Source organism: Myripristis murdjan, chromosome 6 (assembly GCF_902150065.1).
Source record: "Myripristis murdjan chromosome 6, fMyrMur1.1, whole genome shotgun sequence".
Classification (NCBI taxonomy): domain Eukaryota; kingdom Metazoa; phylum Chordata; class Actinopteri; order Holocentriformes; family Holocentridae; genus Myripristis; species Myripristis murdjan.
In genome coordinates, this window is record NC_043985.1 from 28,018,008 (window position 1) to 28,041,314 (window position 23,307).

Consider the following 23,307-nt stretch of genomic DNA (forward strand, 5'->3'; position numbering starts at 1 on the left):
AGAGTCTGCTTGGCTGTTGATCCATGCTGTAATTTTAATTAAAACCCATAAGTAAGCAGGAGAGAGAGAGAGAGAGAGATCGGCTGTTGAAAGAATTTTTCCCGCTCTTTAAAACTGGGGTGTACAGAGAGCAGAAACAGCCTCTTGACGGTGGGGAGTCATGAATAACAGAAAAAAAAAAAAAAAAAAGAAAAATCCTCATGCTGCTCTGCATTCAGGTCAGGACTGGAAAACCTGCAGTGTGCGCAGCTTACCTTGATTCTAATGTAACCTGCAATTAAAAAAATCACAAGGCCTGCAGCAGCTGTCTGGTGGCAAGCTTTCACGCAACAACCGGTATATATATGAATCTCCCATCAGTCAGACATTCAACTACAAATACATTGCCCTAAAAGCTGTGCTCACGCCAGCGCACTAGAGAGACTGTATTGCTTAAATAAATCAAGAACTACAGTAGCCACACAGTTGGGACAAATAAATAAGTAAAATCAAGATATAATCATGCACCGTGAAGTAAAATGGCTGCGGAGTAAGTTATGTGCTGGCCTGGACACCGTGACTAAGACAGGGAATTTCTGCATGATGTTTTATGGATTGACATTAAGAACCAGACAGCTGTAAGCCCTGCTTAGGCGTGCTCATACTGATCATGTTCAGTGAAATCTCCTGCTAAGTGCAACATAAGGGACATTCAGTCAGCCAACAGGAATGGTGCACTCTGGGGACCCTTGCATAATTCCCTTGCATAATTTTCCAGTTAAAAATCTCCTGCATCATCTTAATGTAGTGTAATTAAAGAGGACAACTTTGCCCTGGCTAATTGAAAATCTGCAGAGTCAGTCTCTCAATAGAAGAAGAGGAAGAGAGAGAGAGGAGAGAGAGAGAGAGAGAGAGAGAGAGAGGAGAGAGAGGGAGGGAGGGGGGTGCTTAACATATTTCTATCTTCATACGAACTCAGATAAAAGGCCCCAGCAGTATACAAAATGCTCTTTCTGTATTCACCACCACCTGAGCAATATATTCTCTCAAGGTTTCCCCAAATGAGATGCCATGTCCCGCTTTATGCGGGTGTTTGAGTCCTCGCTCACACACTGACTGCCAAAAGCGAAGAGGAGCAATTATGATTTGGTAAGGGAAGATAAACGACAGTAAGATTCTTTGTTTAGAAGTGCCACAGGGGATAAATTAAACTCTGAGACTCCTGTCAAGAAACTCCTCAGATGGCCGAGCTATTCTCTATCGTCTAATCTTCGCTCAGACAGTTAGCAAAAATCCTTAGATGACAATACAGAAGATGGATCCCTAACATGATGATGGGATATTTGTCACCATCAGATGACGGGTTCACCAGCAGGTAAGACGTACACCAGTGGTTTGGTTCGTTTGCAGAGGTGAGAACGGGTGAACCATGGCCTGCCTCAAGGGTTAGAACAATATGCTGTTGTGTGCAACAGGGATATTACAAGGGAGTTTCCACCGTAAAATGTCTCTCCAACAGATGAACAATCTGCTCACATGTAGGTAATTTATTCACTAAAGTCTGGTTTGCTTAACACACATAAAAACTGCAACAAAGTGCCAATTTTATGCCTGAGTTGGACCAAAGCAAGAAAACCATAGGTGTGAAAGCGCCCTGAAATTTATGGTTTTGTTTTGTTTTGTATTTGATTTGGATTCACACTGTACAAATTTAAGTAGGCCAGAAAACTGAAAACATTTGCTAAAGCGTGTGTGGGAAGGAGCGGGGCTGGAAATATACTCACAAAATTCTTTCAATCACTGCATAGAAATACAGCGGCCAAGTGAACATTTTGCAAGTGAACATAAAATTCATGGAAGTCCACTGATCACCACACAGGCTACACTGGCAATAACTTCTCTTTGATGTTCCTACCAAATACATTTGGAAGGTGCGGCTCAGTGCAAGACGCTTGCCAAGGCTCCAGGTTGTCAACAAGGGTGTTGAAGTGGACCAAAACCATTCCTCGCAAGCGGTCTTGGCCCACGATGTTGCAGGCGGGATAAGTTTTTGTGATCGCTGTGTCCACACCTGCCCAAACAAACCACGAGGGGGTAAACACACCGGGGTTTTACTCAACAAACCAAACATGGCAGGAGTGAGAGCAACCACTCCTCACTGAGAGTTTTTTTTCATTGTTAAGCCATGAGATTTTCCATGGAGCTGAAACAGAGCGTAAACAAATAAATAGGCACTGAGCTAGACGAAACAAGACAGAAAATAAGACAAATCTACAATTAAATAAATATCAAACATATGCTTCCAGATTTACTCTCACAGTTACCCAAAAATATCCTCTTTCCTCTCCTCTTGAAGCTGCAGTGTTTTGATGGCTCATCCTGTCCTCTGTGGCTTAACATTTTGACTAATATCTCTCAGCTACAGCTCAAAAGTGCTTCACTCAGGGTTAGTCTCCTACGCATTGCTGTGTGCATGCAAGTTCTTTCCATTCATCTTTACAACAGACAGCCGAGCTCATAATTTGAATAATGAATAATGAACGAGTAACTATCAATACCTCATGTAAGGAGGATGAATCAAGTAGGGTGTTAAGAATCTGCTTCAATGCAACCGGATTACCGCTTTCTTTGTTTTTATCTCCACTTCCGCGTGTAAACAACTGATTTTTGCAAACACTGTCGCCGATGCACACTCCCACCCCAAATTTCCATTCTCCCACTCTTACTTCTGTTCTCATGAAAGCCACGTGTCACAAAAAAAATCAAAGTATACTTTAGTTTTCATGCGTCCTTCAAACTTACCCCTTTCTGTATTAGAGTGCATCCTGTATGTGTGCAATAAACAGGTCAAATATATTAGTGTTAAATATTCTCTTAACAAGATCAAATACTTAATTTAATCCATATGCTTGCTCGAAACTGTAAAACACATGACCGAACAAACAATCTCACCCTGAAAATTAAGGAAAAAAAAAAAATTATAATGAAATGAAATCCAACTCCAAGTGACCAGAATATTCAAATGCAATGTGACTATCACATTGGCCATTAGGCACATGCCCAGTCACTTCTCCTTGACTTATATAGTCATTACAGGAGTGAAACACTCCATTTGGCATTGTTGTGAACAGTTAATTTTCCTCTTGATTGAGCCTGCCTATTAGTGCTTTCCAACCTCTGTACGACACACCAGGGAAAGAGGATTGCAGAGGAAAATGCACAAAAAATAAGGTCGCATGCCAGAGCCAGCCAAGCCTCTGGGGCTGAGTGCGCACTTAAGCTTGCAGTTAATTAACGGAATGTTTGAAATTATTTTGGCTAGTATTTTTGGTCTGTCTGTGGGAAGACAACATTATGGTTATGAATAAAACATGCAGTGTACCTTATCATGGTTATATAAGGCCTGACATGACTGGAGACATGGGCCAAGTAGGAGGAAGCAGCTAGTCTTTCATTTCTGGCTCTGTGCAGGAGATGCATGAGGCCTCTGGTGAATGACTACAGGTTTGGATTCACAGACACGTTTGCCCGCCCGTCTGCCAGCCTGCATGCCAACCAGCCAGCCGCCAGTGTGGTCCGAAGAGGAATCATCCGCTGTTACCTACCAGTCTCTCAAATCCCCAAATCCACCTCGTTCAGTTGTTAGGCACCGGTGAATGATAAACTATTGGAGGCAATAACCGCTTTCCGCTATCTCTCCTCTCTCTACTGCTATGAGACACCCTAGACTTCAAAACAAGACAAAATGACATCTAAATTGGCATCTTCTGCTGCTTTCTGGTGCAGTGCATTGCAATGTTCCCTCTCCTCGCTATCTCTTCATCATGCTGGGCTAAGGGGTGTTGTGATTTAGATTTTTGCAAGCTGATTCACTGTAGCAAACTGGCTGTGTGAGCCTGTGGGCTGGAGCAGGGCCTGAGAAGAGGAAGCCTGCTGTGCCAGTGGTCCGTATATGTGTGTATAAGTGTGTGTAATGAAGAGAGCCAGAAAGAAAGTCAGAGGGAGGAACGTAATAGAAGGCAAGGGAAACTGAAAGAAAGCGAAAAAGCAAGAGAGCGAGAGAGAAAGAAAGGGAGAGAGAGATAGACTGTCTCCATATACAAGTAATTGGCTTGATGTGGAGGCAGAGTGTGGGTGGGAGGCGGAGTGAGTTCTCTCCATCATTACCATTGTGGTTTGTCTTTGTTATAATGAGATCTCCTGTAATCACTACCAAATCAGTTCCTTTGGGACACAAGGAGAATGAAATGGTTGGTGCAACCGTGGAAAAGTGGAAACGGAAATTAGAGCTGACAAATCAACAAGCGGTCAGCTTCCCGCTGCGAATTTGTTGGACCTGATTAAAATTAAAACACGCAAACGCCCGCAAGTCTATTGCTACTAATGTGTACATTTGACCCGCCAGCCTTGCTTCTCTCGCTCTCGCACTGAGCCATTACTGGCAAGTTGGAAAACAAAAGGCACGTGCACATTTACACACAGCTGAGGGTACGGCGAACAAAAAAAAAACGCACAGAGCACCGAGATAATCCATGTCAACGAGGCTCCATCCCTCTCTCTCTGGCATCGCCGTCAAATCTCCGCAGTGCAGATAATTAGATTGCAATTAGACGAGAACGGGCTATAGGAGGTCATATGGCGTGGAGGTTGGAGAATCGCCTCCAGAGGTCGACTGCATGGCTGAAACAAGAGAGGTGCACCGTGGCTCCAGCTAGCATTTCTGCATGAATGCCTATTAAGGATAACCATTCTAAACCAAAAACACACATACACACACATGGAAAAAAAAATATGCATGCAGTCACATACACACAAATTTCAAACACACGCGCACGCACGCACAGAAACACACAGATCCTTCTGTTACTGAGCTGTTAGAGGAACTCACTCTGACACATCACTGCATTTGGTTTCTACATTCTCCCCTGAGGGAAATGGCGCCTTGCCAAGCTGCTCACTTCTGAAATATTAAGGCCAGAATCCATTGTATGTTGCTAATTCTAGAATGTGCTGAAAAAGGCACAGAAAGGGAAGCTGGGCAGTGCGTTCCCATGTTTTTTTGGACCCATGGATTTTTTTTTTTCCCCTTTTCATCTTTGTGCCAAAATTAGTGTCTGCGTCACCATTAAGGTCAAATATAAATACCCGAATCTGCCCCGTCACATCATAAGTCTGATTATAACAGCTGTGAGAATGGAGCTCGGCGGCAGGCTGTGATTAACGTCCCTTGTCAGTGGGAAAGAATAGATTAGTTTGCGTCTGTAAACAAAACCACACAAACATTTTTGAATCCGCAAACGCATTAAGTCGGCAAATGACCGGCTCCCTTGTAAACAAACTCCTCCATTTTTCCACCAGAGTACGGGCTGTGGGCGTCACGCTTCTAAAAATTTGGATTCAGCGACACAATGGATATCTGCGGACGGCTCATGTGATCAAAACATGCATGGTCTTAAATATCCGAAACAGAGTCAATCAGTGTTGCTCTGGCTGACTGGTGTGATCATGAAACCAGTAGATCACAATAAATAGTTGGTAGTTTGCTCCAAATGGGGCCAAGCTGAGGGTGTGAAAACTTTCCTTTTACTCCCAACTATGTCCAGCTGTTCTTGTAGATCTCGCCCGCATGCTCGCTCCTCTCTCATCTCTCTGCCTGCAAGGGTATCAATAATTAATGATTGTGTCTCTGCCCCTGTCTAGATATATTCCACTGCAGGATAACTACCATTATAAGGCCAACAGCGAGTTGATACCTGCCTGGCGTGCTGAGGAACAACAGCAGGCATCTTTCTTTGTTTTCAAAAGTTATCCGTCTGTCATAAAATTTCATTATGCCCGTATAACCGGGGTGAGGCTGGCGGAGAATGAGAAGCAGAGGGAGGCTGGCTGATATCTTTCTGATTTGTTTATTTGCAGGAGGACGGGGTGCATAAAAGGTGATTTATATTCTGGACAATGATAAGGTAAAGCCTCTTAGCGGACCCTACTCCCAGCTCAGTGAAAGATAACTGGAGGTTGGATGTGAGGAGCATCCCCTCTGGTGCAAAACGCTGCCTGCCTGGGAAACTCAGCGGTCTGTGAAGCTCCACTCTTGAGAGCGATCAATAAGCTCCCATCTTACAATTTTCTCTCTGGAGCTCAAAGAAATCACTATCCTCTGCTCCAACACAGAGCGAAGGCACAGAGCGGTAGGTGGTGAAAGTGGTCAATTCAATTACCCCTCTGTCAGAGCACATTTTCTATTCTGGCACCCCCACCTCGTCAACATCCCCAGTAAATAAAGTGGAGAGACAAATAAATTAGATGGCTTTAAATATTTCTCAAGGCTTCGTTTAACATCAATATCTCTATCAAAACTCTTCGCCATTTGATTTCATATTAGATGTTCAGGCCATCATGGACTTATTTTTGAATCAAAATGGTGTCAGCATCAAGATGTGAAGACTTCTGAAAGGTCAGTCTCTTGTCTAAATAAAAAAAAAAAAAGTGAACATAAGATGAGCAGTGAACTTCTCAATGCTAATTGCTCGGAAAGGTTAATAGGAACTGTGGCCGGAGGCATGATCTTTCGAATATTTGAATCGACGTTTGTGCATGTGCACGTGTGTGCATGTGTGACTGCATGACACGGCGGTCTGTGTGATGAGGGGAAATGTTGAAGAGCATGAGGGCAAAGTATGGTAGTTAAAACCACAAAATGAGTCATTCAGTGACAGAATCCAAATCCACGTTCAGCAAGTCATTAATAATGTTTTTCTGCCAAATAGATCACCCTTCCGATTATTTTTCTTTAAGTTCGGCTTTAATCAATACATGCAACTTCTTAATTAATACATACAATTTCTTAATAACATGACTTTACTTGCAAAGAATACTGCTATATTAGCTGTCTTTGACTTCCAGCCCTATTTGAATAAATGTTAACCTGAAAACTGTGTCTCCTCCCCCACAACAGATGCAGATAGACAAAAAAAAAAAAAAAAAAAAAAATAGACAATTACAGTCATGGTGCACAAAAAATATGTGAATAATATTATATTTCTTTTGACTGGCAGTATACATATTTTAATAAGCATTCCTGCTTATTAAAACTATATAGATTTAGGAAACCCAATGATCCAATGATTAGAAAATAAGAAATTACTTCCAGTTTAAGCCACGCCCACTTTCTTCCAAAATCCGAATCTGATTTTTTTTTCATTATTTCATTATTTTTACTATTATTTATTTTAGTATAATTGCTTTTTTTTTTTTTTTTCTTCACCTGTCCCCATCCACATGGAGGTCAGAGGTCAGCAGTGTCCTGCTCACGGATACTTGGGGCATAAATATGTGTCACTCACTCAAATAACAGTCTCAGGGGAGTAACCCTCAAAGGCGTGTCTGCCAAAGAGGAAGGATGAATCAGCATCCAGGATGAACAGATGCAACACTGCTACCAAGCTAACGCCAATTCCATATTTGGCTTTTGGGAAACGCATGGAAGGCGGGATCCGGGATTAATGAATTTTCCATTTGACAGTGCAGTACATATGCAATCAGAGCTGTTAAACAAATGTAGAGGGAACACGTCAAATTGAGGTAATGATAATAATGAATATGGCAAATATGATGAGCGTGTTTGTGTGGATTTCCAAGCCGATGCTTACAGAGAGCAGATCCGTAGCAGCCCATCAGGACGGGGTCAGGAGTGTTTAACCAATAGGACGGTGCGCGGCGGAGATATACAGAGCAGAAGGATGACTGGTAATAGATGTGACAGAGAGGGGAGCCGCTGTAAACACAATTTCCCAGTGGGTGTTCACATAACTCTTTTGCTTCCCTTCCACATTTATACTGTAAACACCTGTCTCTCCTGTTCTCTCTTCCGCTTTCTCCATGCAGGGCGAGCCTCTCATCCAGCCCCAGCTGCTCTGGTGGGACGGCCATCAGCTGCATATCATATCACAATCAGACACCGAGTAAACCAAGGCTTCACATGTGTTGCCTGGGTAAACAAAACCTGAGATGCATCATTTTTTTTTTCTTCCTGGATCTCCAGTGTAAAGAATGAGGATGATGCAGGCAATTCATATTCATTATTTCTAATCAAACACACTCCTTGCTGTATACAGTTATGCTGCAATTGAAGTTTATGCCAAAGCTGCGTAAGTTCGGACAAATTATCAAGAAATTTGGGAGAGAGAAAAAGAAGTTCCAAATGTTAAGTGTTTAATGTTAGGTTTTGCATGGTTTGATAATCATTGGATATGATAAGATTACTGAAAAAAAATAAAATAATACATTTTAAAACATGTATCATCTCCTGCTGATTAGAAAATGCAGGCTCTTGTGATTTAATTGCAATAGCCCAAACTGGAATTTTGATGTTTTTTTCCCCCCTTGTTCTTCATTAATTATGCAACTCTAATTTATTGATTTTGGAGATAATGATGAGGAAGTTGAGAAAATATACCGCTGAGACCAAATTCATGGTTAAAATTATCATTTAGACAAATGCTCTCACAGCATCTGCTCCCCTTTCAGAAGACGTGGGTTTGGAGCGTAGTATTTCTATATGAAGATGAGCTTCAGAATTGAAAGACACGCTATCTCAGCCTTTGTTCGGCCCTGCAGGGTAACAAATGTTTGAGTCAGTGTATATGTGTACATTTGTCTCCTTGTTACTGCATGTGAAGCTCGGTGCTGAAACTTTCACAGCTACTTAGAGTCAAAGAAAAACAGATTTGAGGGACTTGGTGTGATCTCTCACCCACAGAGCCCTGGTGAAAGACATACAACAACGCATTCACACTACAAACAAACAGACTGGAGCTGGGAAGGCACTGTGGAGGGGAGGGGGGGTGTTGATCCAGAGACTGTAGAGCAAACAAGAAGAAGGAGGACAAATGCAGCACAAGCAATACATAGAGCAGAGAAAAAAAAAAAATAACAACAAAGAAAAACTTCAAAGTAACACACATCTTATTTTGCTTAATCCTTTCCTCCTTGCTGTTCTCTTGGTGCAGAACTGAACGCAGATAAGCAGGGTTTGGTTATATGAGCAGAAACAAAACAGAGGTTTCCTGATAACAATGGATGCTCTCCTTCGTGCTAATCACTCAAGTTGGGAAACAAAAAAAGATCCCATCCGCTGCCGCAAGGCAGGAGTTAATTGAGAGAACAAATCTCTCAGCAAACCACTCTCTTCCGTCCACACGTAATCAAATTCTCCTCCTAAAATAGTTTATTTGACTGCCCTGACCTCTCCAACTCTTTATTTCGGCATTATGGCACGGCCTGCGGTTTGAGAATTGTGCAGAGATGTGGATAATATCAGAGGATTGGCTGCTGCTGTTGGGTTGGGTCTGCTAGAGTGTGGCCACTGGAGCTGATAACCTAGGCTACTGCACGCAGGGCGGCACAGCAAATATCAGCTTGCTTTTCATGCTATTAATACACAACCACCAAACCTTCCAACCTGCAGTCCAGTTGAATTGGAGAGATTCAGGGGTACTTTGATCCACGGCTACAAATAGGCTGTCACAAGCATAACCTTAAAATCTAAGGTGAAGGTTGCTATGGTGTACATATAAATGATAGGTATGGCGTATATAAAAATGACCAGTGGATGCTATTTCTAATGAACTCACTGCACTTTGACCTACTGCAGCAGCTGCACCTACATACAAGCTGGTGGTTTTACGCCAGGCTCTCATCTTAAGAGGCTTTTCTTGTGGAAAGAAAAGTTGAATGAAAAAGCGCCAAGTATCACCTGTAGACTCGCCTTGTGATGGATTCATCAACATCTCCAGCTCCAGAATGCTAATTAAGTGGCAAAAAGCTTGAGGATGTTGAAAAGCCCTGCCTAATTCTAACAAAAGCTGAAATGGGATTGTCTGAGTTTGAGTGAAAAACATTTTAGAGCAATGAGAAAGCACTGGAAAATAGAGATAGTGTTAAGGTGCACAGAAATTTCAGTCTTAATTATAGCTTGTGTGCCTGGTTGTTCATACTCAGCTTTATCTGTGCTTTGTTCCACTGACTGCGAATGTGAAAAAAGGAAGCAGTAAAAAACTGCTTTGAAAGTCGATGAAAACACTCAAACCTCAGAGGAGAGTGATTGAGCCAGACTGCTTTCCACCATAAATCAAAGCACATCATAGATACTCACCAGCCACCAGTGCAACAAGTTTCTTGCTCATCCCTCCTTGCTCCTCCCTTTTTCTCCCTCTTTACCATGCAAATAACCCTCCTCAGAATGGGCTTGTTTAATGAGGAATATCTCTAGATTACTCGCACATTTGAACAAGTGCCGTGTCTCTCAAATAGGCCACCTGAGATGGATCGTGGCTGGAGAGCACCTGCTGATAGGTGGAAGTGTTAAACATTCACTTCCATCTTCCACACTTCCCCCGCTGCTTCGGAAGTGAGAGGGGCATTTTCAGGAAAAACACAATCTGTCTGTCCACCTGTGGTACTACAGGAACAACATCAGAGGTGTGGACTGTTAATATGCTCCCCGCTCCCCGCTGTCTTGGCACGCTTCTGGTATCCCTGTCTTCTCTTTGCTTTATCCTTTAATTGTCTTCCATCTTGAAGGGGGTCTTGGCTGCATCGCACTAGATAATGGAGGAGTGACAAGTCTGCTATACCCCCACGTGCAACACGCGGGTTATGGCTTCTGAAGAGCCTGCCATATTGTGACGGTGTCACCACAGGACAGCTGCAAATTGATAGAAGGCCTATCTTGTTTAGACAGAGACAAATGAAGCAGAAGATGTAGCTAAAGCTGATCCTTGCCCTTACGGCATATCTTTGTATCCACAGGACATTTCAAACTGGTGTGCAGATTATAGTAACAAAGCTACTGTGGCAACATGTATGCCCAATGTGTACGTACTCCAACAGCTATTGCATTACATGTATAAAAAAAAACACTAGTGTATTTTCTAACGCATCAAGAGGCACAGTATGTGATATAATTGTTTCCATTTCTTGAAATTAGTACCAAAGGCATTGAAACAGGACTTGAAGAGAGGATATTATTAGCACCGCTGCTGATAGGAGCCATTTGTTCACCTTGAGCTGCTTGAGTTTTCCCCTGTGTGCACTGCAGGACACCTGTGTCATTGGCTATCTAATGAGTTGGTGTTTATGAGATGGAAAAAGCTGGCTCAGGACTTGCGTGGCATTAGACACCAGAACTCATGCTTTCTATTGTGTTGCACACCGCCACGGCTCTGCCAAAGACAGGATGAGCTCCCGTGTAACCAGCAGTACGAGGCTGCAGAGTAAGATGCAAACATTTCGATCAATAGACTTGACAAGAGTTCACCAGTGACCTCTAATTGGCACATAAAAGCCCCTTTAATTAAAGAGCTTTATCTGTGTAAGCCAGATCTAATTGGGTTTGGAGAAAGCATGCGTTTTTGTATCCCATTTGTGTTTAAACCTTCAAAAACTGGAACAATTAAGAGACCCTATCGTACCTTACAGCGGCTTCCCTCACCTTACCTTATCTCGTAGTTGCTTTATGTAATGACCTTAATATTTTTAAAACCCATGAGAGACTAATTCTTTTGAACAATCGCCATGGTCTTTGTCGACTTTAATCAGCTAGACAAGGGCTGTTACTTGAGCCAGTCCCGGAAAGAGTGGCCAGCTGTCACGTTACACTAAATGGAAGTAGACAAGAAATGAATTAGTAACTATGAAGAAAGGAAGAACAAGAGGATGTCTTTTCTCAATTCACATTCCATTCCATGTCATATAAAAAAAACTGCAAAGGCCTAATAAGTGGTGGTGCCATAGACAAGAACATGGTAAGGTCAGAATGCATGGCCCCACTTCTGTGATCCCCACTCATTGAGTTTATCTCTGCTTCTCATTATTGGTGGGAGAATACAAAGGCCAATTTCCCTATCTCTGTGGGCTGTGACCGCTTTATGTCCCCTGTGTCTGCAAAGAATAGGTCACATTACCACTGAAAGAGATTGAGACAAAGGCCCAAGTTGTATAAAAAAGGCACTGTTTTGTGAAAAGCACCCTTTTTTTTAATGGCAACCTACTTTCCCTACCTTCCTCCTGTCACACATCCTCTCCTGCAAGAGGCTTTTGTTTGGTGTGCAGCCCTGACAATCATGCACAAAAAAGAACAATAGGAGATCAGTGAACCAGCTGAAACTTATTATCGGAATGACTATAATAATAAAACATGTGTGTGGTTAGATGCACAGTCAGCTAGGCTAGGAGGTGAGATCTGTCAGTGGCTGGCAGTCTAAAAGAAAAGCCATTAACTGGGAGCTTTTTTTTTCCATGTTGGGAAGCACAACCAGCAAATCAGCATTTATATGTACAGGACTTTTCAAGCTATGGCGATGAATATACATGGGCCACATCCTCCTGACCTTGGATTCCCTTTCTGTTCACTGGAAGCCAACTTGGTGCATTATGCAGAAACACAAAAATGTTGACAGCAAACTGGAGGCAGCTCTGTGCTTATACGCTCCTGCAATGCCTGCACATTCACCATCTTCACTACCGCCAGCACTCTGAGTCTCTACGGACAAAACACCCAGCATTTGAAATGGACTCTGATATAATGAGCTGGATCCCTGCAGCTGAACTCTCCATCTCTCTGTAACCAGTATTGATGCTGTGTGAAACTGTTTCAAAGCATATTGATGTTTTGTTTTTCTTTCTTAGCAGAGCACATCCTCTGCAAGTGAATGTGTCGCTGAATGAAGTTATTCTTGATCTCAAGGATGAAAATGGAAACTGATGATCACTGAGGAATTCAATGGGCAATAAAAGCCGACCACCCACCACACTTAATATCTGAAAAACTGCCAGATTCCTCAGCCAGTGTGTTATAAAGTGGTATTGGATCAACAACTAAACCAACCTAATAAAGACATTCTGATGTATGCCAGCATGAAATGTTATTGCTTTTTGAGGAAGACCTCTCATTATAATGATGGTCAAAGCACACCAGCCACTTGTCCACACTATAGTTCTGCTTACTAGAATCAGGATAGACAGGGGAGACTGTGTAACTTTGCCTTCAGTGTTATAATCTTTTACCCGTTGGTTTCATCAATCAGATTGGTCTATGATGATCAATTAGAGAAGAGTCATGGGCCATGTCAGATATTTATAGGAAAAAAAATTGGAAGGCTAGTGAGAAATCCCTCCATCTCCCCAATACAAACTGAAGACAGAGTGAGAGCATGCCGCAGGATAATACATTTTCCCCCACACACCTCTTTTGCAAGGTAAGCACTTCAAGGAAAACTGAAGTAGAAGGGGGAGGTTTTTGAAGATGGGAAAACCGTTTCCAATTGAAGAAAACAATTTGCTTTCATGTGCCAATTAGTGGACACTCGATACGACTGACGGCGGCCAACAAATTGATACGTCAGCTTTCACGTTGTGAAGCGAGGGCTGATGCAGAGCCTTCACCGCTGTTGTCCTTGCCGTAACCATCTCCAGTTACTCCCTGGGTCCATCTGTCTCTGGATATTTCTGGATAACTGCATCATAATCTGTATTTGCAACACAATTAGGCTCACATCCCCAGCTGAGGCTAGGGCTCATCTGAAATAAGTCTGACTAAATTTCTCTCATCGCAAAAAAAAAAATGCAGCGTCTGTACATCTTGTGAAACTAGATAAATAAATAAATAAATCAGGATACTGACTGTATACTGGAGAATAAGGCCCATCATGCCTATAAATACACCTGCTATATACACCGAGATGAACACAATTCAACACATTTTGAATGAATGCATGAATGAATGGATGAATGGATGAATGATTGAATGAATGAATGAATGGATCACAGGGCTTGCTAATCCCATTATGGCTGGCTGATTGATCTAATACATCTTAGTGCATCACATAATTTCAGCCCCTGCATTATATATGAATAATACATAAAATGATAAATATATCAAAGAGCTTAGCTCAGCTGATCACACTAGGAGAACAGAACTGTCAAAAGCAACAAGCAGAGTACTTATTTTGTCTGTTTAATTCTACAGTATGACTGCCTCTCACTAGGTAAACTGTATTTGGCTTTCATCTGTTCATCCACCGCTTAATTATTTGTCTTCTTTTAAACAGAATAATAAACACCACTGCATGGTGACTGAACACTTCGCCAGTGCCAATTATTCACAGTATCTTCAAGACTGCTATACACACTCTGTTAATCAAATCAGCCACCTGATGAAAACATGTAATTTATGGTGTACAGCACCTAATTCAAAAACAATGTGAGAAAAAACCCTGTAAAACCATAATTCTTTGATTTGTCCTATTACTAACTGGAACAATCAGGCTAAATAGACTAAACAATAAATTTTCACATAAAACTGATTTGGTTTTCCGGCTCACATAGGCTTAACCCTCTAACAGGGTGCTATTGGCTTAACCAGTCAGCTACTTGCCTCAATGCATTGCAATTTGCAGACACATACTCAGCCAATCATGATGAGCTTACAGTACTCACCCTATGGCTTCTCACGGTGCAGTACAAAAGGCAAGTTCATCTCTACTCTGCATCGACTTTCCTTGAGTTACTGAAAACAGCAACGCTGTCGAGGATGGCATCGTTTAATGCTCCACTACTGCCTGACATGCCCCTCCTGGTTACTGCTACTGATGTTTTGGGGGATACTGGTAACACTGCAATGCACCAACTGCTGTGCTCTTTCATTTGCGAGGCACCAACATCACTGGAGTCTCTTTTCAACTGATCTTCTGTGGTAGGGACGCAATGATGCAAAGACAAGAACCGCTCCAAACCACCAAGGAGGGAATGACTGATGCCACGGCTGTAAGATGCTGATGATGATGACCTGTGGTCGGTCTCTGCCCAGGTGATATTCTGCTCCAGTTCTTTTCTGCCTACTGTCTCTCTCCTCTCCGCATGATAGAGAGGCATTAGCAGCTGCTTAGTCTTTCTCCACCTACCACATGGGCTTTAGTGCTGAGGTCAAAGACTTAAGCCTCTATAGCTATCCTCCAGATCATTCAGGAATCACAAGACAACTCTCTACACATCTGAAAGACCATCCCAGCTGAGCACTCTGTTCTGCTCTAAGTGAGGCTTGTGCAGGCTGTTTACCTCCACCCAGGCTTGTTTCTCTGTCAGCCTCCCAAGTGCTGCCGTGCTCTGTCAACTCTTTGCACAATAGACAGACACTAGTTAAGTTAAATGTCCAACGGAGGGAATTAGCTTTCATGATGTGTAAAGCAACATTAAGCATCTCAGTCATTCGTTAAAAGAGCAAATGCCTATAGTTATCATCATGACTATGCCTACTGTGGTCTGTCATGTCTATGTTTAACAATATACAGAACTGAGCAGCAAGCGAACTAAGCCTCTTGGAGGACTGCATCAGCCAGTTAGGCATTAATTGTTGAATGCTGTGAACTCTCACGGAGAACCTGTGCTGTTACTTCACTGCCTGCTCTCCCTTTGTGCTCAATAATAGACAAACAACCCGTGGGTCAGTTGTCCCGAAGCCCCTCTTTCCCGTAGCCTCGAGAGCTGTGTTGAGATTGGTGGGCTCATTTACGTCAACTCACCAGGACAGAATTGGGGTTTGAACCCTGCTGTCAACCTCTAGTGAAGCCTGGAGCTTGCTTTCTCAATCAACCTCGCCAACCAATAGTTGGCTACAGCTGTCTGAGTAGGAGGAAGCAATCTGTTCTATGACACTCACCCAGCCTGCTTGCTCTGCTGGGGAAAAATCCACATAAGGGCACATCACTGTCCATTATCCCTCACTCCAAGTTCCAGTCTGGCCCCTTCCCCACTTAGGCTGCACCACTGAGTCAGTGGCCCTCTCTTGGAAACAACTTCCAGCTGCTGGTAGCCCCACTGCCAGCTGGCCTGTGCTTGGGGATTGTCCGCATCCCAACTGCCAGCTAAAAAGAAAGCCAGCTGAGAGCGGATGGTCCTGGCAAGGCATATTTCTTGGTCATCCTCTTCAGCTCTAATTGTCTAATTGAGATGTGGACGTATTTGAGGACAGATACTACGAAGCCATTTTTGACCATGCCGGAACCCAGACAAGTAGAAATTATAGAGCTGTGGTGCATTATTGATCAGGTAGAGTCAGGCAGGGCACTACAGTTGTAAAAATAATGTACCCCAGTCAGGACAGATCTAGACTATTGTTGCAACCCTGTGACACTGGCAAAAGGGAAAGAAACCCTGGCTGTTGTCCATGGTGAATTTTTGCCTTCCCAAGTCACTGCATATTCCAGGCCTGGTGAACACTGGAGCCAACCTCCTATGGAGAGGCAGTCTCCTGTCAGACGCACACTGTCATGCACCATGGCCAAAAGCATTGCTATATGCTTCCCTTCACATCCATGTCATTTCCCCTCTGCTGATCAGAGTGAGACAGGAGAGACTGATGATCATTCTGGAAATGATGCTACTGTCGGCAGCTCTGACGTGGACGCACTGTTGCAGGCGAACAAAGCAAAATGGTCACTGCCTCACCTGGGCGAACACCTCAATGCTGGCTCCTAAATGGGACAGACTGATGCATGCAGAAATGTCTGTGGCTATGATGGAGAGTATCCATTTAATTTAATTATTTGAGACTATTCCTTTTTTTTTTTTTTTTTTTTCTTTTTTGGAAGATGATGGTGTTTGGTCAACATTTTCTGAATCACCAGACTGCAAGAGACTAGGAAGAAATATCCCAGGATAAATCCTGCTTCACCCAAGCGGGAATTGCCTTTGTTTTTCAAAGCCCTTTCCAAAGAGCCTTTCTGAGTGTATTAGTCAGACTTCTCCTAAAGCACTGTCAATCAAGACTGCACTTCTGCTGGCGAGACTGAGTGATTTGTCCACAAGATCTGTTAACCCCAACTGTTTACTGGTAGGAGGGGATTTCTATATCACTACACTCAGACCAAAGCAGAGATTGCATCAGTTGTGCCTGCCGTGCACACTGTTGTGCTACACTACACACAGTACAACAACGCTGGCAGCCTTATTCAGTGGAATAATTGTAAATGAGATATACAGTGGCTTCATAGTTGATGCACTATCAGTTAATCACATACAATCTATTGGACATTGCAAGATCTTTTTCGCTCATCAGTATGCTCATCGTGTTGCTAAACCAAAGTGCTAAGCATTGATGGGACACAGTATGAGGTTAGTTCCCTTTAATTTTGTAGTGGATGAGCATTGTACCACCATGTACACAGCTTACTCATGTGTACACGGTGGCAGTCAATCAGGCCTGTGTGTGGCAAGCTGTTGACATATCACATCCCAGCAGGAGTGTAGTCACAAGTCTTCTTCCTCCTTGGCCACAGCCACATTATAGGGTGGATTCTGTGTGAAACAGAAGGGCGGCTATGCGTGGTAACCCTTATTCCATTTTCTCTAGCAAAGTATCCTGATGCTCTAGAAGTCATCGAAGGCTCACTGGATGCAGGGTTGACTCGGTAAACTTGCCTTATATACAGTGAGAAGCCATAAGGAAAATTGGCTTGTCTTAATGGGTGAGTGTATGGATGTTTCAGTATGCTGAGGGCCTGTTAGAGAGCCCTGTTAGAGCTATGCATGGAACTAGAGTTACCATGCATAACTCATATTTCCTGAAATTGGTGAAATGATTGTTGAGTTTTGTCCCCAGGACAGAAAGAATAATGATGTGATTGTGGATGCCAGGGAGAGCAGGATCTCAGATTGAGGGTGACTCACCTCTAGGAAAGCTGTCACTAAGCATCAATGAGCTCACCTATTTTTCTCGAGGGAAGAGATCCCTTCCCCCCTTCCTGCCTTCATGCTTCACTTCCCCCCACCAAGGAAGAGGACAACATTTTGGGTCTGCCAGTCTGTCTTCCCAGAAGGGGACTGTGGAGGAAAACCTGTTCATCCCCATCTGTCCTCGCTTCCTTGTTGGAAGCTGGTTCAAGAAAAACTGTGCAAGCCAGTGCCAGTGAACTCAACACACTACTAGGGTGGACACGTGAAATCACAACAAACTAACATTGAAACAGCAGAAATGCATTGGGGCAGGGCATTAATGGGTTGGCCTTTAACACTCGAATCTGTCTTTTGCAGGAATTATCAGTGGATAAAATTCTGTGATGGGGATTTGTCTCACCACAGTGCGATGATGAGAGCAGGCATGGGCAAAAGGTCTATGTTAATAATTACTCTGACTCAATGTGGATGAATGAGATCATTCACTCAGTGTGGTAGTGACCCCATAATCGACTTCTCAAATTAGACTCCTCTTATAACCTCAGCCTGTACACACTGAGTTTCACTCTGACTCACCGCTTTGTATTCCACCACCATCACGAAACATCCATTATACCTGTCTTGCTTAATAAGTGAAATGGAGACATCTGTCCAGAAATAATAACATGATGCAATCATTTAGTGACAGAACAGCAACCAACACATGGTGGTGGATGTGGAGATTCTGCACCAATTTCATTTTTTTTTTTTTACCCAGTTAGAGATGAAGAACAGTGATGGAAGCAATATATAACATTTAGAATTGTCATTATTATTTCATTTTAGCTTGGAATCGTTGTTCTGGGTGTAAAACAGATATTTGCTCATTACTGTTAACATTTGCTTGTTATATTATTCAGATTTCAAGTTAAACTAAAATAAATGAATTCCTGTTTTCCTCAAGCAGCAGATGGAGCACAAAGAAGCTGTTTGTGATTCAACATGGAAAAACAGGCATATGGTGCAAGATATTTTTGTGGTTGTTGTTATTTTTCATAAATTATTGATCTTTGCATTCAGATGTTTAAAATGTCCCATTGCATACAGTAACAGGGGCCAAAACATGTATGCATTTGAATTATTTATTATTATTATTATTTGAACTAAACCCATTTTGCAATTATGGATGAATTTAATTCATGGCTCTTGCACTTGCACTATGCTGTAAAACTGACTGTCAAGTCCTGTTTAAAAAATATGGTTTGAGACATTCACTCTGTGCCTTAGATGGGATGTCAAAGTGATGGACCAAGGCTAGTTAAGCATACTTCCCTCTCATACAAGATTTTATAGGCTGCAGGCAATCAGACCTCTGCAGATTTCTAGTTTCAGAATACAAAACCCTCATACGATATGAAAAAGAACAGACCCAGCAAATGCTCTTTGATCTGTAGCTCTACTGCTGGTAATTGCAAATTGGTGTAAAATAAATAAGCAGAACCATGTGAGTGTGATAGGTCTTGGGCAAAGTCAAGGGGACAGTTTAATGCTCAATACTGATAAGGAGGGGGATGAATCTGCATGCAGGAGGCATGGCAATAACCCCCTGTAAGTTTACTCAGGCAGTCAGGCAGTCAGTTATCTTGCTATTGTAGCAGTGGTGGATCTTGACTGGATGCTACGTTTCTTCTTTAGGGAGAATATCAGAGCTGGCTGTGTGCACATCTCACGCACATCAGACAACAGACAAGCCCAAACTGGATCGGACATAAGGAGAACACTGCAACAAAATGCTCAAACAGAGATCTGGGTTTTACTCTGAAAACAAGAAGACAGGCATCCATTTCAAATCACAACAGACAGTACATTATCATAAGGGGATGCTTCAGACACTGACACAATGGTCTGTATTGTACAACATATGTTGCCAGTAAAATAGTTCCACTGAAAAATAGTGATAAAACATGTCAGTGATTGATACAAGATCATCTGGCCATGCAGGGTGTGTGGCCTCTTTGTTTACCAAGCCACAATATGGCCCATTTTATGGCTGAATTATTACAAAGTAGCAGTGTGTGGCTGTTAAGCCCACTAAATCAATATATGCTGTTAACGTTTGAGGCATAAATCTGTTTCCCATTTGTCATGGCTAACAGTGTGGATGAATATGTGCCTCCCTATGTGTTGGAGGACTGCTGGAGATGGGTCCTGGGCTCATTATCATTCATGCTGTGAATGCTGGGTCCCTGACCCAAATTCAACATGACATATTTAAAATGCACAGATTCAAAGTCAATCTGCTCCTCATATTTTGAGCACATTCTGGCCCAGTTGCCCACTGTGTCCTGGGTCTATAAGTTTTGTTTAAAGAGGAGCAGAGAGATGGATGGGGGGAATCAGCCCTCAAGGACGCTATCTAGGTTGTTACAAAATGTGGAAAGGAATCAAACCCAATTGAATCAACTGAATTAGTGTCCCTGGGGATATAGGCCCTAGATGATGGATCCTCAGCTTATAGTGGCCATCCTCTGAAGAACTAAAGCCACTGGTAAAGATTCAGGCACTAAAGATCATCCTCTGATAAAGTGGAGCCCATCAAGGATACCTGTGATTTCAACAGCTATAAAACCTGGAAGCAGAAGAAGTGTGCTGTGCTGTTTCCCCAAGACAAATCAGAAAAAAAACAAGCATAACTCCAACAACAACAAAGAAGGTTGCCTTGTGTTTTGATCATTTTGGGATCATATTACTTTTAGCCACAAGCAACAAACGCGCTCATGCGTTCCAGCATAAAGTCTTTCTCAGAGTGTGTGTCTCTGCTTTAAATGGCACATCACACACTCTGCAACACCATGCAGGATCACTGCATTCCGTTTGTGCAAAACATTTCTCTTTGTGTGTGAGAGATCACATCCATGCACAGATGACAGACCTACCAACCAAGACCAGCAATCCAAATGATGGTGTGCCTTCATATAACACTTGGCATATCCTGTGTTTTTAGCTCTGACTGCAGTTTTATGTACAGAAATTTGCAACTGACAGTAAAGTTTCTGTTTGTCCAGCCAACATATTATTTTGGAGAACGGGCAAGACTAATTGCGGAACAAAAACTGATAAATTGCTTATGATAGAATTTCTGTCCAGTGAAGGGACGCTTAAAATATTCATAGAAATCCCCTTGTGATGCTCAAGTAACTACTTCAAACCCACTCGCTTATGGACTTGCAGCAGCAGTTCATATATGGATCCCCTAAATTGTTAATTAAATAGTAGCTGGGTAATGTAAAAGAAATTCAGTTTTCCCTCAGCAGACCAAGAGGAAAATAATATCGTCCTGGCCTCCTCAACGGAGCTGGAAGTAAAGGCTGACTGGGAAGCATTGATTCCACCGTAATTTGCCTTTGGGTGACAGGGAAAATGCTGAGTAGTGGAACTGGCAAGCTATTTCAACATTCTACATTAATTCACTGCTTAGGTGGAGATTAGCATTGATTGGTCTTCCCGGGGTACAAGGGGGAGGGAGTAGATAGAGACTAGTTTACCGCCCCTCCTACAGTGTGAGGACAGCAGTGGTACAAAAACACACTTTTCATCTAAAACACAATTTGCATGAAAACTAGTTTGTCGCGCCACTAAAACATTTTAAAGGCCTGTTTGTTTTACTCCCATGCCATGTTTTTATTTTTGTTGTGTTTTATTTTGTTCTGTTTTTAAGTGTGAATCACACACTGATGGTGTAAAACTGATGAGTAACAAGTCGTTTTTTTTGGCATCCCCAGAAAAAAACAGGTTGAAAAAGCAGCATCAAGGTAACTGACATTCAGATAAATATATGACAGACAAAAACTCAGACTACAGCAAGTCAGAGCTGACCAAACCAAACAGCGGAGAGTGTCTGAATTTTAATGACTTGCTGCAACCCCAAATGTGTGTCATTCCACAGGAAAAACAAATTCCCCTTCATGATGTGAAATGCTCAAATGAAGCTGGGAAGCTATGCTAATTGGACTCGTTTTCTGACTTAGATTCAGAGGCAGACGACTGTGCAGCAGCTACCTCAATAACACAAATCAATTTGTACCGAATTCTGTTCTTTTGAAAATGTCAAATCATCCTCAGCCATCGAAATGGATGCCTTGCCAGAAGCACTGTCAAATATGAAGAAGTAATAAGAGGCACACAAAAGAAAGGCATTTCTACCAAATGACACAAATGTATGACCTGGGAGGAACAGTCCTGTCTCTCTGTTCAGTGATATAAGCACATTATTGACCATTCAACACAGTTGCTGGCTTCCCTATTGCTTGAGGTGCTTGATTTGACATATAGTCATTACATCAGGTCCTGCTTATTTATGCAGAACTAATGACACTCGTTTCTCTTTCTCTCCCTCTTGCTGTGAACCTCTCTGGTCTATATTTAGAAATGCAACACCTTCTCTGTGTTTCACGTGCAGGAGCACTAGAGATCACAAGCCCTGCGGCGGTGGCACAGTCATTCCTGTTGAGGTAATCACTAACTAACATGATGATGACAACTACTGTGGCCAGTATACACATATATTTTGTCATCTGCCACTAAAGAGACATGGGTATATGACAGAGAGAATGTAAAGAGATACCGGGAGACATTTTGGGAGCTGAGCACCTTGGCACTGCAGAGGTCTAAGTTCCTAAGAGCTCTATCTGTGGTTCCTGTATCAAATGAGAGGGACACGTGTGGAGAGGGAAGGAGGAAGGCGACAGAGGTTGTTCTGGAGAATGTCAAGCAACTGTCAGTGAATGGCAGTTACAAAAGACTGTGATCTGCAGTATGCAAGCCACCACTGCTCTGATGGCTGTACCTTGCAGCTATTGTTTTTTGTTTTTTTTTCGTTGTTGTTGTTGTTTTTTTGTTTTTTTCATTTGTTCTTGGGTTGTTCACCTGTCACTCCAAGTCAGGACTGTGCAGCTGACACAGCAGCAACTGGCGTAAAGTGGCACCTGCAGCCCCATTTCGATCAAAGATAGTAAAAAACTGTAAAAACTCACACTTGCATGAATATTCTGACTGAATTTTTTAAAGCAGCAAGGAGCGATGTGTTTGTATTCCAGCCATAGTAATATACTAAATTCATAAACTAAAATGTTACTGTTCTGTTTTTTTCCATTGGATGCCATTATCACCCCTTCAAAAAAGCAAACCACCACTAGAGTTCATTACACGTGAAGCCCATCCCGATGCAGTGAGAGCGACAATGGGGTGAGAGACTTAACTCCCTCACTTAACAACCACCTACCCACTGCATTCCCCAACACCGCACCTCCAGCGCTAGTGCTCTATTACCTCGACCCCCTAGAGTGAAACATAGCAGCTCCATGTCCCTGCTGATCTGCAACATGAGCTAATGAGCTCAGCGGCGGCATACAACACAGCCGGGAAATCGAAGCAGCCGGAGAGAGATGTGTAAATTGGAGTGATCTCCCCAGACGACGCACTGGACAAAGTCGGGCATATGGAGATATTTACCAAACAGGCCAGTCAGTTCAAATCAAAGCACAGCAACCTACAGGGGATGCTAATTACAACACTTCAAATAATTAGATGCATATAAATTAAGTGATGCATTCAGTCTAT

At 42.6% G+C, this 23,307-nt stretch overlaps 1 protein-coding gene across 2 annotated transcripts in view; it reads right to left on the reverse strand.

Annotated features, from left to right (window-relative positions):
• tspan9a (tetraspanin 9a) overlaps positions 1-23,307 on the reverse strand; it is a 93,499-nt gene that overhangs the window by 65,201 nt on the left and 4,991 nt on the right. The gene's annotated exons all lie outside the window — the stretch shown is intronic.